Source organism: Hypanus sabinus, chromosome 4 (assembly GCF_030144855.1).
Source record: "Hypanus sabinus isolate sHypSab1 chromosome 4, sHypSab1.hap1, whole genome shotgun sequence".
NCBI lineage: Eukaryota > Metazoa > Chordata > Chondrichthyes > Myliobatiformes > Dasyatidae > Hypanus > Hypanus sabinus.
The window spans coordinates 60,056,381-60,073,111 of NC_082709.1; the positions used below are offsets into that span (position 1 = coordinate 60,056,381).

General features: G+C 42.9%; 1 protein-coding gene across 1 annotated transcript in view; it reads right to left on the reverse strand.

Annotated features, from left to right (window-relative positions):
• The window catches only part of slx9 (SLX9 ribosome biogenesis factor), a 147,849-nt gene that overhangs the window by 9,921 nt on the left and 121,197 nt on the right, over positions 1-16,731 (reverse strand). The gene's annotated exons all lie outside the window — the stretch shown is intronic.

The following is a 16,731-nucleotide window of genomic DNA, read 5'->3' on the forward strand; positions in this document are numbered from 1 at the left end:
ATCAGGAGAGAAGGCTGGGGGAATTTTTTTTCTTGCCTGACATGAAGTCTTGGTCTTTGTTTGGCGGGAGATGAAGAGAGAAGATGCTGGAGAAAACTGATTGTAGGATTTGCTCTGGAGGGAACTGTGATTCGATGGAGCCAAGGAGCGGGAGTCTACTGGGGATCGGTGAATATGACTGTTGGAAAATTTGAGCTCTAATCAGTGTACATTTGACTGTTTAATCATAACCAGCCCTTTTTAATTTTTTTTTCTTTCCTCTACTAACCCTTTAGTTAAGTTAACATTCATAAATATACTCCTTTTAATTATATGCTGTGTGCAGTCAGTTTTTTCCTGCAATGAGCTGTACAAATCACTCAACATTTGGACAAACCAGGGCTTGGGTGGGCGAGACATCCTAATCTCACAAATTTGGTGGGACCAGGGTGTGTATACTCTAGACATACAGGGCTGGTGAAAGGTGGGCTTCTCAGCACTGAGTTGGGAGACTGCCAGTGAGAGCTAATGAGCTACTTCCTGAGATGCCCAGGAGAAAGGGGGTTTCAGTGTGGAGGCTCATCTGGGATTGAGTTTGTTGGATGCTATGTGATTGCCCTGAGCATTAATCAAGTGGGTTTGTATTTTGTGTTAAACTACTGTCTGGTAAGGTGTTTAAGATACGTGGTTATGGACACTGCAGGGACTGAGCATTGGTGCGAGTCAAAGAGATTATCTGTAGCTAATGCTTGTGTATTAAGTGGAGTGGATATTCTTAGCCCAGATGAATTGTTGCTTAGGATTTTAAGTACCATTAAAACAATAGGACCAGTTTTGATCATGGAGTGGAGGCTAGACAAAATGGTGGGCAAAGATTTAATTGTAGTTTAGATTAGCGCTGATGTAACGGTGGTGGATCTGCCTGGTACTATTGGGGCTGTCCCTACTTCCTGAGAAGAGAGGAGTGCAGGCGAGGGTGCCGAACTGGAAGCTGAATTTCACGGAGACTTTAAGTGACAAGTCACTCTTGTTTCTTCGGAGTGAGGGGAAGGAGTGGTCTGATGTGGAAAGTCTAATGAGTCTTCCAGTGAGGGATGAAAATCCTGAATTGGTATCAGGCCTTACATCCCTGGCAAATAAACAGCCAAGTGCACCGGCAGAGAGTCCCAGTTGTCGTAAGTTGAGAATGTTCTTGGGAATAACAGCCCACCCACCCCAGGCCGAGGAGGAGGAGGAATATGAGACTTGGGCAGAGCAGATGTCTCAAATGCTGGATGTGTGACAGTGCTCTGATAATGCAAAAACACAGTGACTGGTAGAGAGTCTGACACCCTTAAAGACAGAGAACCCTTTGGCTTCTTCCGTGGGCTACATGAAAACACTAGAAAATGTTTTTACCACGAAGGGAAGCCCAATGGAGCTTTTGACACGGTTTAGGAACACGTTTCAGGAAAAGGGGGAGAAACTTTCTGCCTACATTTTTTGGTTAGAAAGACAGCTGAGTTGCTTGCGGTGTAGGGGTGGGGGTGCCATCCAAAAGGCTGAGGTGAATCAGTTAAAGATGGATCAATCAGCAAAAGGCGCACAATCACAGGATATGATCATTTCCAGCCTCTGAAGGCCTCATAAGTCGTGTCCTCCTCCCTCAGTTGTCGAGCTGATCAGAGAATTAAGAGAGGAGGAAAATGCAATGGAGGAGCAGGAGGCCTCCTTCAGCAGGATATAGTCCTCGGTAGAAACCTTCATTGCTGAAGTGACCCCGGTGGTGTTACAGGAGCTCGTGGCAGATTTTGGAGCTGAGGTGTCCAGGTTGTTATTGGTGGGTGCTGCCACCCAGCGTGACAAAGCCGACAGGCAACTGGACCCATTGATAGAACACACTAAGCAGAGGGCTGCTGTTGAACGGGGTTCCTTGAAAAAGGGACCAGCTGGTATTGTCTGATCAACTGTAGTGTGGAAGGACACTTTAGGTGGGAGTGTGAAGAATGGGAAAACCTTTGGAAAGTGATCCCACGGTCACTTAAGCAGAAAGGGAAGTCAGGAAACTTCAGGGATACCCATTGAGGAAACAGCCTGGCGTCTTGGGGGGGAACGGAACTTGCTCCAATTAGCTTATTAAGGAAAACACTAAAGTTGAAAAACCCTATTCCTGAAGGCTTATTGGGGACAATCTCCAGCATATCCCAATGGATCAGGGGTATTTATACCAGAGCCATACTTGACACAGGTTCTCAGGTTACTCTGCTGCTCAGATCGTTCTACAACCAGTATTTGACATATTTACCATTGACGCCACTCAGTGCGCTAGAGCTCTGCGGCCTTAGTACTGATGACTACTCATAGATGCTGGAGTGTTCAGAAGCAGATGTGGGAGTTGCTGAGGTCCTTGATACATGGTTTGTCCAGACCCAGTCAAGAAGAGTGAAGCTTCAACTCTTGTAGAAACAAATACTCCTATCATGAGGAGGCTAGAGGGAGCCTGCAAGTAGAAAGTTGGAGAGAGCTTTCTAAACACCTTGTCCATTCACCCTGTGTTCAGAGCTGCTTTTGAGCAAGTGTGCACCCATCCTTGGCTGGATGATGAGCACAAACAAGGAACTGTTTGGTACACTCAGTCCAAACCCATCACGTTACGGCCTGGGGAAGTACCTAGAGTGACCGGCAACCCCAAACTTCTTGGAATGCCTGATGCTGAGGCCCTTTTAGTAGATGCTCTGGAAGACCATGAAGAGGAGTCACGCTTACCTCCTGGGGTACTGGCTCGAACGGCAGAAGCCGTCGGTTGTACAGGTGAACAGGATGACAGTAATTGTCAGGAACACCTTGGGGTGGGAGGTCGCCCTCAGGCGGAGAATGCTGATGGCACATCTTTTTCTGGTGACTGTAATTTCTAGATTTATAGTTTTCCTGTGTGACAAGTGGGAGAGAAACTATCTCCTGGAAAGGGAAAGTTGACAGATAAGTCATGCATTTTTGGTGACTCCTTGATACCTGGAGGTTGGAACAGGAGATTGTCAGAGCAGATGTTGAAGTTCGAAGAGGCCTTTTTTACCGATGAGTTTGATTGAAGGTTGTTCCAAGAGTACTTGCCATACCATCTGAATGATGGCGGAAACTCCTCGGTACCTGCCAAAGTGGAGGAAGTTCGGCAGTATCTGGGGAAACTGAAGGAAGGTGGGATTATCACTGAGTCCAGGAGTCCCCATGTGTCCCCATAGTGGTGGTGAGGAAGAAGAATGGGAAGGTACAAATATGTGTTGACTATCAGACTCTGAACCAGCACACAGTCCCTGATCCAGTACACTATTCCGAGGATTAAGGATGCACTGGCCTGTCTGAGTGGAGCAAAGTGGTTCAGTGTGCTGGACCTGAGGAGTGGGTATTACCAGATACCCACGAGTGAAGCTGACAAGGGGAAGACTGCATTTATATGTCTACCTGGATTCTTTCAGCTTGAAAAGATGCCACAGGACATATCAGGAGTGCCGGCTACTTTCCAGGATGTCTTGGAGGAAACTGTTGGGGATATGAATTTGCTTGAGGTGCTGGTGTAACTGGATGATCTCATAGTGTTTGGGTCCACCCTGAAAAAGCAGTAGGTGAGGCTAATGAAGGTGTTAGGTCGCCTGAAAGCTGAAGGGTTAAAACTATCACTGGACAAGTGCCAGTTCTGCAAGATGTCTGTTAACTATGTTGGGCATAGGATGGAGTAACTATGGATCCATCACAGATAAAGATGGGGACCATATGGCCAAGGCCCAAGAGTGTGAGTGCCCTATGCTTGTTCCTTGGATTCTGTGGGTACTATTGGTGGTTCATGAAGGACTACTCTAAAGTGAGTCACCTTTTGAATCAGCTTCTGTATGGTTATCCTTCCTTGGGGATGAAAGGGAGGAGGACGAAAGGAGAAGATGGTAAAGATTATCTCAGCCCTTTGGAGCAAGATGGAATGTAAACTATGAAGAGACCTTTAAGCTGCTGAATGAGCTGTTGACGAAAACGCCTGTGTTGGGTTCTGCAGACCCCCCATTGCCATATGTATTGCCTACAGACACCATCAGAGAGGGCTTGGGGACATTCTGTATCAGGATCACAGCACAAGCTCAGACTTGTCACTTCTATCAGCTGGAGTCTGTCACCCTCCGAGCGAAACTACCCCTTGCACAAATTGGAGTTTCCGGCACTGAATGGGGCTGTGGTGAATGTTAAGTTTCTATCTATATGACACCAAGTTTAAGGTGAGGATGAACAGTAATCCATTGACCTATATCCCAACATCAGCAAAATTGGATGACACAGGTTGACAGCATTGTCTGCCTTTGATTTCAACCTGAAGTACTGGCCAGGGAGCCGGAACATTGATTGGACGCCTTGTCCCGAAGTGTTCATGAAGGGATGGAAATGGACAGAGAGTGGGAGAGCATTCCTGCACCTGGAGTTAAAGCAGTGTGCCAGGTTTCCATCGCGGGGAAGTCAGAGGCAAGGCAAGGGCAGGATCGAGCGATGGATCATTTGGGTGCATCTGGTTGTGCCATTCCACCAGTTTACTGCAACCTGACCGCTCTGAGTACAAAGCAATTGCCTGAGTTGAGTCCAGGGGAAGTGGCTGCCACTCAGTGAGATGACCCTTGCATAGGTACCATCTGATCAGCAGTTATGAAAGGGGCATGAACCAAGCTGAAAAGATTAAACACTCTGCGGTATCTCTACTGCTGAGAGAATGACACAAACATATTAATGCGTGGCTGAGAGACAGGTGTGGGGGGGGGCAGGGCTTCAGATACCTGGATCATTGGGTCCTCTTCTGGGGAAGGTACGACCAGTACAAAAAGGACGGGTTACACCTGAATCCAAAGGGGTCCAACATCCTAGTAGGCAGGTTTAATAGAGCTGTTCGTGAGGGTTTAAACTAATTTGGCAGGGGGATGGGAACCAGTGTGATAGGGGAAAACAAACACAAATCAAAAACAACATGCAGCAGAGATGATAGAAAGAACAGGCAAGAGATGAGGCATAATCACAGCCAGTGGGCAATAGAAGTGTAGTGCAGTTAAAACAGAAAGCAACAAATACTGGACTGAAAGTGTTATATTTGAATGCACACAGCATAAGAAATAAAATGGACGATCTTGAAATACAGCTACAGATTGGCAAGTATGATGTTGTGGCCATCTCTGAAACTTGGCTAAAGGATGGCTACCATTGGGAGCTGAACGTCCAAGGATATACGGTGTATTGGAAAGATAGGTTAGTAGGCAGAGGAGATGGTGTGGTCCTGTGCATAAGAAATAATATTAAATCATTAGAAAGGGATGACATAGAATTGGAAGGTATAGAGTCTCTTTGGATTGAGTTAAGAAATAGCAAGGGTAAAAGCACCCTAATGGCAGTTGTATACAGGCCTCCAAACAGCAGCTAGGATGTGGATTACAAATTATAGTGGAGAAAGAAAAGGCATGCCAGAAGAGCAATGTCATAATAACCATTGGGGATTTTAACATTAAAGTGGATTGGGAAAACCAGGCCAGTATTGGACCTCGAGAGAGAATTTGTGGAATGTCTAAGGGATGGCTTTTTAGAACAGCTTATTATTAAGCCCACAACATGCACTCTGCTGCATGTTGATCAGCTGTGCTGGATTGGGCGTTGTGCAACGATCTGGAGGTGAGAAGCGAGCTTAAGGTTAAGAAACCCTTAGGGAACAGTGATCACAACATGATCAAATTCACTTTGAAATTTGAAAGAGAGAAACTGAATTCCAGTGTGTCAGTATTTCAGTAGAAATTACAATAGCATGAGAGGGGAACTGGCCAAGGTTGACTGGCAAGTGACACTAGCAGGAAGGACAGCAGAGTTTCTGCAAAAACAATGAAAGCGCAAGACAGAAATATTCCAAATAAGAAGAAATTTTCAAATGGAAGGACACTACCATGTCTGAAAGTGAAATTAGAGCCAAAGTAAAAGCAACAGAGAGAGCATATAAGGAAGCCAAAGCTAGTGGGAAGATAGAGGACTGGGAAGCTTTTAAAATCTTGCAGAAGGAAACAAATAAGGTCATTAGGAAGGAAAAGATGAATTACGAAACGAAGCTGGTGACTCCTGGACCTGATGGAACACACCCTCAGGTTCTGAAGAAAGTAGCAGGAGATTGCAGAAGCGTTAACAATGATCTTTTAAGAATCAATAGATTCTGGCATTTTACCAGATGACTGGAAAACTGCAAAAGTTACTCAGTTATTTAAGGGTGAGAGACAGCAGAAAGGAAACTATAGACCTGTTAGCCTGATATCAGTGGTTGGGAAATTGTTGGAATCGACAGTTAGGGATGAAAATACGGAGTACTTGGAGGCACATGACAAGATAGGCCACAGCCAGCATGGTTTCCTGAAAGAAAAATCCTGCCTGACTAACCTACTGCAATTTTTTGATGAAATTACAAGCACGGTAGACAAAGAAGATGCAGAAGATGTGGTGAACTTGGATTTTCAGAAGTCCTTTGACAAGGTGCCATACATGAGGCTCCTTAGAAAGATCAGATCCCATGGAATTACAGGGGAGTTACTAGCATGGGTGGAGCATTGGCTAATTGGCAGAAAAAAGAGTGGGAATAAATGGATCCTACTCTGCCTGGCTGCCAGTTACCAGTGGAGTTCCACAGGGGTCGGTGTTGGGACCGCTGCTTTTATGATGTATGTCAATGATTTGGACTATGAGATTAAAGGATTTATGGCAAAATTTGCCAATGATACAAAGATAGGTGGAGGAGCAGGTAGTGTTGAGGAAACAGAGAGCCTGCACAGAGACTTAGATAGTATAGGGAAATGGGCAAAGAAGTGGCAAATGAAATACAATGTTAGAAGGTGTATGATCATGCACTTTGGGGGAAGAAATAAACGGGCAGACTATTATTTAGATGGGGATAGAGCTCAAAATACAGATGCAAAGGGACTTGGGAGTCTTTGTGCCGGATACCCTAAAGGTTAAGGTTAAGTTGGTGGTGAAGAAGGCAAGTGCAATGTTGGCATTCACTTCTAGAGGTATAAAGTATAAGAGCAGGGATATGATGTTGAGGCTCTATAGGGCACTCTATAGAGTATTGTGTGCAGTTTTGGGCTCCTTCTTTTAGAAAGGATATATTGACATTGGAGAGGGTTCAGAGAAGATTCAGGAGAATGATTCCAGGAATGTCTAGCAGCTCTTAGGCTGTACTTCTTGGAGGGATCTTACAGAAATATTCCTAAAGTTAAAAGGCCTGAACAGATTAGATATTGCAAATTTATTTCCCATGGTAGGGGACTCCAGGACAAGAGAGCACAACTTCAGGATTGAAGGATGTCTGTTTAGATCAGAGTTGCGGAGGAACTACTTTTGTCAGAGGGTGGCAAACCTGTGGAATTTCTTGCCATGAGTGGCTGTGGAGGCCAAGTCATTGGGTGCATTTAAGGCAGAGATAGATAGGTTCTTGATTAGCCAGGGCATCAAAGGGTATGTGGAGAAGGTAGGGGAGTGGGGATGACTGGAAGAAATTAGATCAGCCCCATGATTGAATGGCGGAGCAGACTCATTGGGCCGAATGGCCTACTTCTGCTCCTATATCTTATGGTCTTATCTAACAGGAGTTGAGGAACTAGACCCTATACTGGATCACGTCTCCTTCAAACAGGCCTCGGTGTTCCCAGCTGGTTCTGCCTGAGAAGTATCGGAGGATTCTGTTGAAGATACTTCATGATGATTCAAGACATTTGGGCTTTGACAAGACCTATGGATTGGCCAGAGATCAGTTCTACTGGCCTTGAATAAAGCCTGAGGTTGAAGAGTATTGCAAGTTGTATATTTGATGTATTCGAAGGAAGACGCTGCCTATGAGGGCCACTCCATTATCCCTTTTGCAGAGTGCGGGGCCACTTGTTCCAGTGTGTATGGATCTTCTAATCATAGAGCCTGATTCCAGCAACATGGCGGATGTCTTGGTTATTATGGATCACTACACTAGATATGCTCAAGCCTTCCCTACAAAGGATCAGAGGACGTCTACCATGGCCAAAGTATTTCATTCATTATGGCTTCCCCAGCCAGACACACAGAGATCAGGGAAGGGATTTCGAGAGTACGCCCATACATGAGTTACTGGGCAGGCTTGGAGTTGAGAAGTCAATGACTACGCCTTATCAACCTCAGGGTGATCCCCAGCCCGAGAGGCTCAACTGGAGATTGCTAGACATGCTCAGAACCGTGGAGATCAGCAAGAACAACAAATGGAGCCAACATATTGGGTATCTGGTCCACTGCTACAACTGTATACAGAATAAAGCCACTTGATACTCGCCATATTATTTAATGTCTGGGCACGAAGCAAGGTTGCCTGTTGACATCTGTTTTGCAACTGGCAGAGAACATTTATCACAGAAGACTTATCTGAAGTATGTGTCTGATATGTGGAGGGAATTGCAAACGGCATATGAACTAGCAGAGGTCTCTGCAACCAAGCAGAATCAAGAAAATTAAGAGGAGATATGATCAAAAGGTTAGGTTCTCCTAACTGACGTCTGAAGACAGAGCTCGTGTAAAGAATTTGGGGGTACCAGGGAAGATTAAGTTGGCTGACCGCTGGGTGCCTACACCTTACATGGTGGTGAGTCAGATGCCAAATATGCCAATTTTCCCGGGTGAAACCAGTGGATGGGAGTGGACCTGTCAAGATTCACCATTGGAACCACCTTCTACCTCTGGGACAAGAGGTAAGTGTTAACCCAGAGCCCGACATGGACCATGCACCTAGTAAGAAGACTCTGCGACGACATGTGAGAACGAGAGACAAGCAGCTGAAAGGCCTGGAAGGGACCTAACCACTGAATGTGGTACTGACTCAACAGGATGAGGAAATGTGGGTGTGGTATGTGCTACCCTTTGTAAACTCCCCAATAATGGATGAAGAAATTCCCAAATAACCCCATACCAATATGGATGAAAGGTGGGGAACTAGCGATGGGCAGGCAGGTTTGTGGCTGCACAACGATGGGAGACTGGGCTCTAAAGTGACTGTGCAAGAAGCCGATCTTAGTCAAGTGACAAAGAGATCTAAGTTGTCGGAAGGCATGAATAATGGACAGGGAGAGGCCTCTCCATGTAGACAGGAAATATCCCAGGGAGTGTTTGAAACTAAAGAAGTAGATGATGGGGTAAGGAGGTCTCAGAGAGTCAGGAAACCCCCAGATATGCTAGCCTATGTTGCACTGGGGGAACAGACTGTTGCACCTATTCCCCTAGTGAGATATGTCACTACCATTTACAAATGCATTGGAGGTTCTGTGATCACAAAATTCCTTTGAACACTGTTATTAATGAGGGGATGATAACTTATTTCAAAGTCATGAGGACATGACTGTTTTGATGGGGGGGGGGGTGAGTGGAGAATGTAACACCCTGGTAAAGGTTTCACTGCCAACAGTGTTTGGGTTATTGTTAGAGATAAGGGGTGCTTAGGAGTGTGGGCCATCCAATCAGGAGAGAGGCTGGGGAGCAGGTTTTTTTGCCTAACAACAATGAGAGTCTTGGTCTTTATTTGGTGAGGGATGAAGAGAGAAGATGCTAGAGAGAATTGGTCGTAGGATTCGATCCGGAGGGGGCTGTGATTCGGTAGTGCCAAGGTGGGGATTGCTGAGTATGACCTTTGAAAGAGTTGAGCTCCAACCCGTGCACATTTGACTGTTTAATTATAACGGGCTCTTTTTGTATTTTTTTTTCCTTTTCTCTACCAACTCTTTAGTTAAGTTAATATTCATAAATTTACTTCTTTTAATTGTATGCCACTAGCTATCTGTTATTTCCTGTGACGAGCTGTAACGGGGCAGCAAATCACACAGTATTTGCATAAACCAAGGCTTGGCTAGGCGAGATATCTCAATCTCATGGATTTGGTGGGACCAGAGTGTGTACACCCTAGACATATGGTGCCAGTGAAAGGTGGTCTCACTTAGAAAATCTTTTACCTCATTTTACCAACACCACTCATCAAGTAACTATCTAATTTGTTCAAATTTTCTAAACTTCTCTCAGAGCCTTGCAGATTTTTCAGTTAATTTCAAATTTGCTTCCACTAGCCTTTTAGACAGTGCATTCAAGATAATAACTTAGTGAATAACATTTTTTCTCATACCAGTCTGGTTCTTTTGTCAAATCTCTTAAAGCTGTATTTATTACATGCTGCATAGATAGCAAAGCTTGAACCTATCCTATTTATGTTGTACTTGTTCCACCATCCCTTTTGTCTGCCTTTATCATTTCTTTACTCTACAGTTCGAGGGAGTGGATCTAGTTCATCCAAATAAACTCCTCATAATCAGTGACATAGCAGAGAGCCAATTCAACTTTCATTTATCACACAGCAACTGATACTTCGAGATTTTTTTTGGGATACACAGTAAGAAATGCATAGCTAACCAAATGCACAGCTAGAAATTAAAAACAGATCTGATTGAGTTTCAATGCAGACTGGTGATACTCATCTCTGCATCTAATGTTGTTCTGGCATGGCTTTCCCATTGTATATCTATTTATATCAGGAAATCGATCTTTTTTTCTCATCATCAAGCACCTTGACTTCAAACTGCACTGTTAAATCTCCCTTCAGACCCCTTTGTTCGTCAGAGATCAAGCTGAGTTTCACCATCAATTGTAGGTGTTGGGTCTTTTGAAGAACATAAGGTTGACGAGACCCCCAGCCTGAAACAATATATCCAACGCTATTGAGAGAGGCAAAAAAATGAAATTGTTGGAGTCTTGAAAAGGATGTTTGTTGTCCTCTCTTAGCCATAGACAAGGTTCCAGAAGACTACCAATTCACTAATGTTATGCCTTTGATCAAGAAGGAAATAAGGAATAATCCTGGGAATTATAGACTGGGAAATGCACATCAGTGGCAAGGAAGCTAATGGAGAGGATTCTTAGAGATAGTTTTTACAACCATTTGGGGGGAAATGGTCAAATTAGGACAGTCAGCATGGCTTTATACAGGGCAAGTTGTGTCTTACTAACTTTATAGAAGTTTGAAGTTAATAACTCATCGGGGTGATTGATAAGTTTGTAGCCTAAGGTAGCAAATGAGTTATTATCTTCAAACATTCTGTATAATCACTCAAAGAGTTGACCTGCATGTGCATGTAACGAGAGCTGTATAACCCATCTCCTTCTACTACAGGCCACAAACTTATCAATCGGCCAGAAACTTATCAATCAGCCATCTGTGGACACTTTCTGGTCCAAGATCCATATGCTCCATGACCACTGGACTAAGTGTGTAAATGTAGGAGGGGACTATGTTAAAAATAAATGTGCTAGGTTTTCTAAAATTGACTCATTCTACCTTAGGCCACAAACTCCTTATCAATCACCCCTCGTATGTTCACAGCACTTAAGAAACATTATTTCTGATCCACTATTCACTAAGCAGTGTGTTTTTGTATCTCTATAAATTAATACTTAGGAATTTTAAAACATCTGTTCTTACAATTCGAGAATTCATTATACTTATTTCAACTAAGTCAGTAAATTTTTTCCAACACAGCTGGAGTTTAATTTTACATTATAAAAATCTTATATAAACTTTTATTCAAACCACATTTAATGTTTACACATTCTGACAGCAGTCTACTGCTTTTGGAAACTTTTCAGATGAAAAGTGACTGCAGCATTACCAACTTCCAGCATTCATACAGCCCATCCCATACTTCAAAAATTTCTAAAGAATGAAGACATTGAATGTCTTCATAACTGCTCCAGAACTGCATAAACCAGGTCCTTAATTCTTCCTCTACCACTAAATTATTTAGCTCTCTATTTCACTGATTTGCACACAGCTTGTCAAATTCACTACATTCATGGGTGCGTGTTAAGTGAACAAAATTTTAAAAAATAAGATTTTTCAAAATGACATGTTGGAGGTTACTTAATAACAATCTTAAAAATAACAGTCTTGAACAGCTTTGACCATTTTCTTACAATTCAAAGTCTCAACCATGATGATAATATTTCAAACACTGGGGATGGGGGTGGGTGGAGGAAGAGGGGCTTTGGGAGTAGCTGATGCATCTTCCAGCATTATTCTTTGCTTCTGAGTCCTTGGATGGGTCCAGGAAAATGTAGTGTTGGAGAAAGAAGAAGATGATGATGTAGTAGCAGACTGAAGGTTTAATTCAAAATGGACAAACACTGAAAAGATATCCTTTCTGGGAGCAACCCTGCAACAGCCTTGGTCTCATGATTCAGCCATCACTTAATAATATCTGATATTCTTTCATGTTAATTTGCCTTTTGTGGCAAGGTAAAGTTAATTTCTTGGTATTTTATACTCTTACTCATTTGTTATTCTTTAAGAGATGAGTATACCAATCGGCTACTCTTGCTCTATTTCCATCAATCCCATACCACTACGTTTTTTCCTACAAACTACTCTCTTTCATATACTTATCATCTCTGCTCTAATTCTCCTCCAACCCTCCCACACTGGAGGTAAATTCACAGTAACCATTTATCTAATAACCAGCACATCTGTGGGGTGCAGGAGAAAATGAAGCACCCCCAGGGAATGAATGTGCAATGAAACCTGTTACGAATGTGCCACAACTTTGAGGGGCCGAAGGGTACAAAGTAGCCCCCTCCTTTGTGAGAATCGCAAGATCGCTATTAATTCGGGTCTGGGACCCAGGAAATGAGAGAGAGACATCCAGAATACACAGGGTTTGGAATGTGCCCTGGCCTCAGCAAGACAGAACCATTGATAATGGCTATCGTCTCTTGGAGACGGAATTGTGTATTGAGTACTGTACTATTCATTGAAGCCCTCAGGAGATGACCAGAGTGGGCTGGTCGAGGGATTGCATCATCCCAACCTGATTGACATCTGAGACCCCATGAGTAAGGATAAAAGAGGGTCTGGGAAACAGCCCCTTGAGACGCACCAGGAGAAACGCTAGAAATCCCGTGACAGCATTTAATAGCGACAGCCGGTGGGGGGCTCGCGTGCGTCCTTTCCCTTTGCCTGGGATTGGGGCCTTACCACGGAAGAACGGCTTTAGCTAAAGGACCGGCTACACCAACGGAACTCTCGAAGGATCGAAATCATAAAAAGGAAAAGCTGGCAAGTTTCTAAAAATCTCCCTTGACTCCAACCAAAGGCTACAGCCTGAATGAACTGAGTGACTTTTATATTTCCATCGGACAATATATTATCCCCTAGACAACGATAGAGCTTATTTCCTATTGATTATTATTATACCTGCACTTTTAGATTTAGTATTGACAACGTATATTATCTGTATGTTTGCATTGATATTATTTTTGTGTATTTTTACTAATAAATACTGTTAAAAATAGTGGCATCAGACTTCAATGGATCTCTCTATCTTTGCCGGTAAGTGACCCAGTTACGGGGTTCGTAACAAACCAAACCAGGGAAATATGGCAGATTTCCCTCTCTGACAGACATAAGTGGACTACATAGTTTACATTCTTACTATGTTCCACTAACAAATAGCTGTTGCTCAGAGTAGCTCCTCTTGCTTGGATCTCAGCATCATAATGTCAAGAGTATTATTCCTGATGGAGTTGTATCCATGTCTGATAAAATTATTCTTCCCCTTGTTTAGCGTTTCCTGTAATTCTAGAATGTTCTGAATATTTTACACAATAAAAAAATTAGGGTGTCAGACACAGGGCAATGATGACATAAAAAATGGTTGCATGGTGATAGCAAGGAGACTATAGATGACATTAATCTACTGTAAATAATGGCAGATGGAATTTAAACCTGACAACGATGAGGTGATGCACTTTGGGAGGACAACAAACTCTGATATATATACAATGAATGATAGGGCTCAAGAAAGGAGCATGGAACTAAGGGATCTCAGTGTACAGGATTCCTAAAGGAGGCAGCACTGGTACAGTGCCTATAAAAAGTATTCACCACCGACCCCCCCCACCCCCCAGGAGTTTTTCAAGTTTTATTGTTTTACAACATTGAATCACAGTGGATTTAATCTGGCTTTTTTTTAAAAACACTGATCAACAGAAGCGAAAACAGATCTCTACAAACTGATCTAAATTAATTACAAATATAAAACACAAAATAATTGATTGCTTAAGTATCTACCCCCTTTAATATGGCACACCAAATAATTACTGGTGCAGCCACTTGGTTTTAGAAGTCACATAATTAGTTAAATGGAAATCTATTTTTGGAGTCCAGTGTGCAGTCAAAGTATTCCAATTGATTGTTGTAAAAATACACCCGTAACTAGAAGGTCCAACTGCTGAAGAGTCAGTATCCTGGCAAAAACTACACCATGAAGACAAAAGAACACTCTAAGCAACTTGACAAAAAGGTTATTGAAAAGCATAAGTCAGGAGATGGATACAAGAAAATGTTCAAGTCACTGAATATCCCTTGGAATACAGTTAAGTCAATCATCAAGAAATGGAAAGTATATGGCACCGCTGTAAATCTGCCTCGGGCAGGCTGTCCTCAAAAAATGATTGACTGTACAAGAAGGGGACTTGTGAGGGAAGACACTAAGATACCCTGGAAGAATTACAAGCTTCAGTGGCTGAGATGGGAGAGACTGCATATTCAACTGTTGCCATGGTGCTTCACCATTTGCAGTTTTATCGGAGTGTGGCAAAGAGTAATACCACTGTTGGAAAATAAAACCAAGAAATTTTGGCTAGAGTTTGCCAGAAGGCATGCGGAAGACTCTGAAGTCAGCTGGAAGAAGGTTCTATGGTCTGATGAAGCCAAAATTGAGCTTTTTGGCCATCAGACTAAACACTATGTTTGGTGTAAGCCAAACACCACACATTATCAAAAGCACACCATCCCTACCGTGAAGCATGGTGGTGACTGCATCGTGCTGTGGGGATGCTTCACTGCAGCAGGCCCTGGAAGACTTATGAAGGTAGAGAGTAAAATGAATGTAACAAAATTACAGGGAAATCCTGGAGGAAAACCTGATGCAGTCTGCAAGAGAACAGCGACTTGGGAGAAGATTTGTTTTCCAGCTGTTAAGTACCCCGTAACTGGGTCACTTACCAGCAAAGATAGAGAGGTCCGTTGAAGTCTGATGGTACTATTTTTAACAGTATTTATTGATAAAAATACACAAAAATAATATCAATGCAAACATACAGAATACTAAACATCAATACTAAATCTAAAAGCGCGGGTATAATAATAATCAATAAGAAATAGCTCTATCGTTGTCTAGGGGATAATGTATTGTCCGATGGAAATATAAAAGTCACTCAAGTTCATTCAAGCTGCAGCTTTTTGGTTGGAGAGAATGACGGAGGTTTAACTTGCCCATTCCTTTTATGATGTCAATCCTTCGACTTCCGAGAGTCGTTGGGGGGACTGATTTCCCCTTTGTGGTTAGCTAAAGCTGTGCTTCCATGGTAAAGACCCACCAATTCTGAGACAAATAGAAAAGGACGCACGTGGGCTTTTCCACCGGCTTTCGCTATTACGCTGTTACAGGAGTTCTAGCGTTTCTTCTGGTGCGTCTGATGGGGCTGTTCCCCAGACCCTCTTTTATCCTGACTCACAGGGTCTCAGATGTCAATCAGGTTGGGATGATGCAATCCCTCCACCAACCCCCCCTTGGTTCATTGCCTGGGGGCTTCGACACCTCGTACAGTATTCAATACACAATTCCGTCTCCAAGAGACAATAGCCGTTATCAATGGTTCCGCCATTCGGAGTCCAGGACACATTCCAAACTCTTTGTGGATTCTGCATGTCTTTCTCTCATTTCCTGGGTCTCCTGAACTGACTTAATAGTGATCTTGCGATTCTCAAAAAGGAGGGGGCCACGGACGTAACACAGCAAGGCAATGACCCCAATCATAAAGACAAAGCTACACAGGAATAGCTTAAAAACAACAAAGTTAATGTCTTGGAGTGGCCAAGTCAAGTCCAGACCTCAACCCAATTGAGAATTTGTGGCTGGATTTGAAAAGGGCTGTTCCCCATGCAATCTGACAGAGCTTGAGCAGTTTTTTAAAGAAGAATGAGGAAAAATTGCAGTGTCTAAATGTGCAAAGCTGATATAGAGACCTATCCACACAGACTCGATGCTGTGATTGCTGAAAAGGTGCATCTACTAAATACTAACCTGATAGGGAGAATAATTACGCAATTATTTTGTGTTTAATAATTTTAATAAGTTTAGACCAATTTGTAGAAATTTGTTTTTACTTTGACACAAATGAGTCTTTTTTGTTGATTGGTATCAAAAAAGTCAAATTAAATTCACTGTGATTCAATGTTGTAAAACAATAAAACATGAAAACTTCAAGGATGGGAGGAATGGATGAATACAGTTTATAAGGAGGATGAATACATTTTAAAAGGTGGTGAAGGCAATGAACATGATACTTGCCTTGATCAGCATAGAATACAAGAACAGAGACACAATGGTGCAAGTTTATTACATTCAGCTGGGCCACAACTGCTGTACCACAGGAAAACCTATAGAAATGCTGGAAATAGTTGAGGACTTGATGAAGTTTCTTTGATCTGAAACATTAATTACGCTCTCTTACCACAGATGCAGCATAACCTGCTGAGTATCTCCAGCATTTTGTTTTTATTTGAGGAATATAATTCTTAAGGAAAAATTGGCTGTACAAAGGAAAAGAGAGAAAGCTCATTCTCAAGCCATGGAAATCATAAGCTCCACCCTCCAAAAGAACTGATGA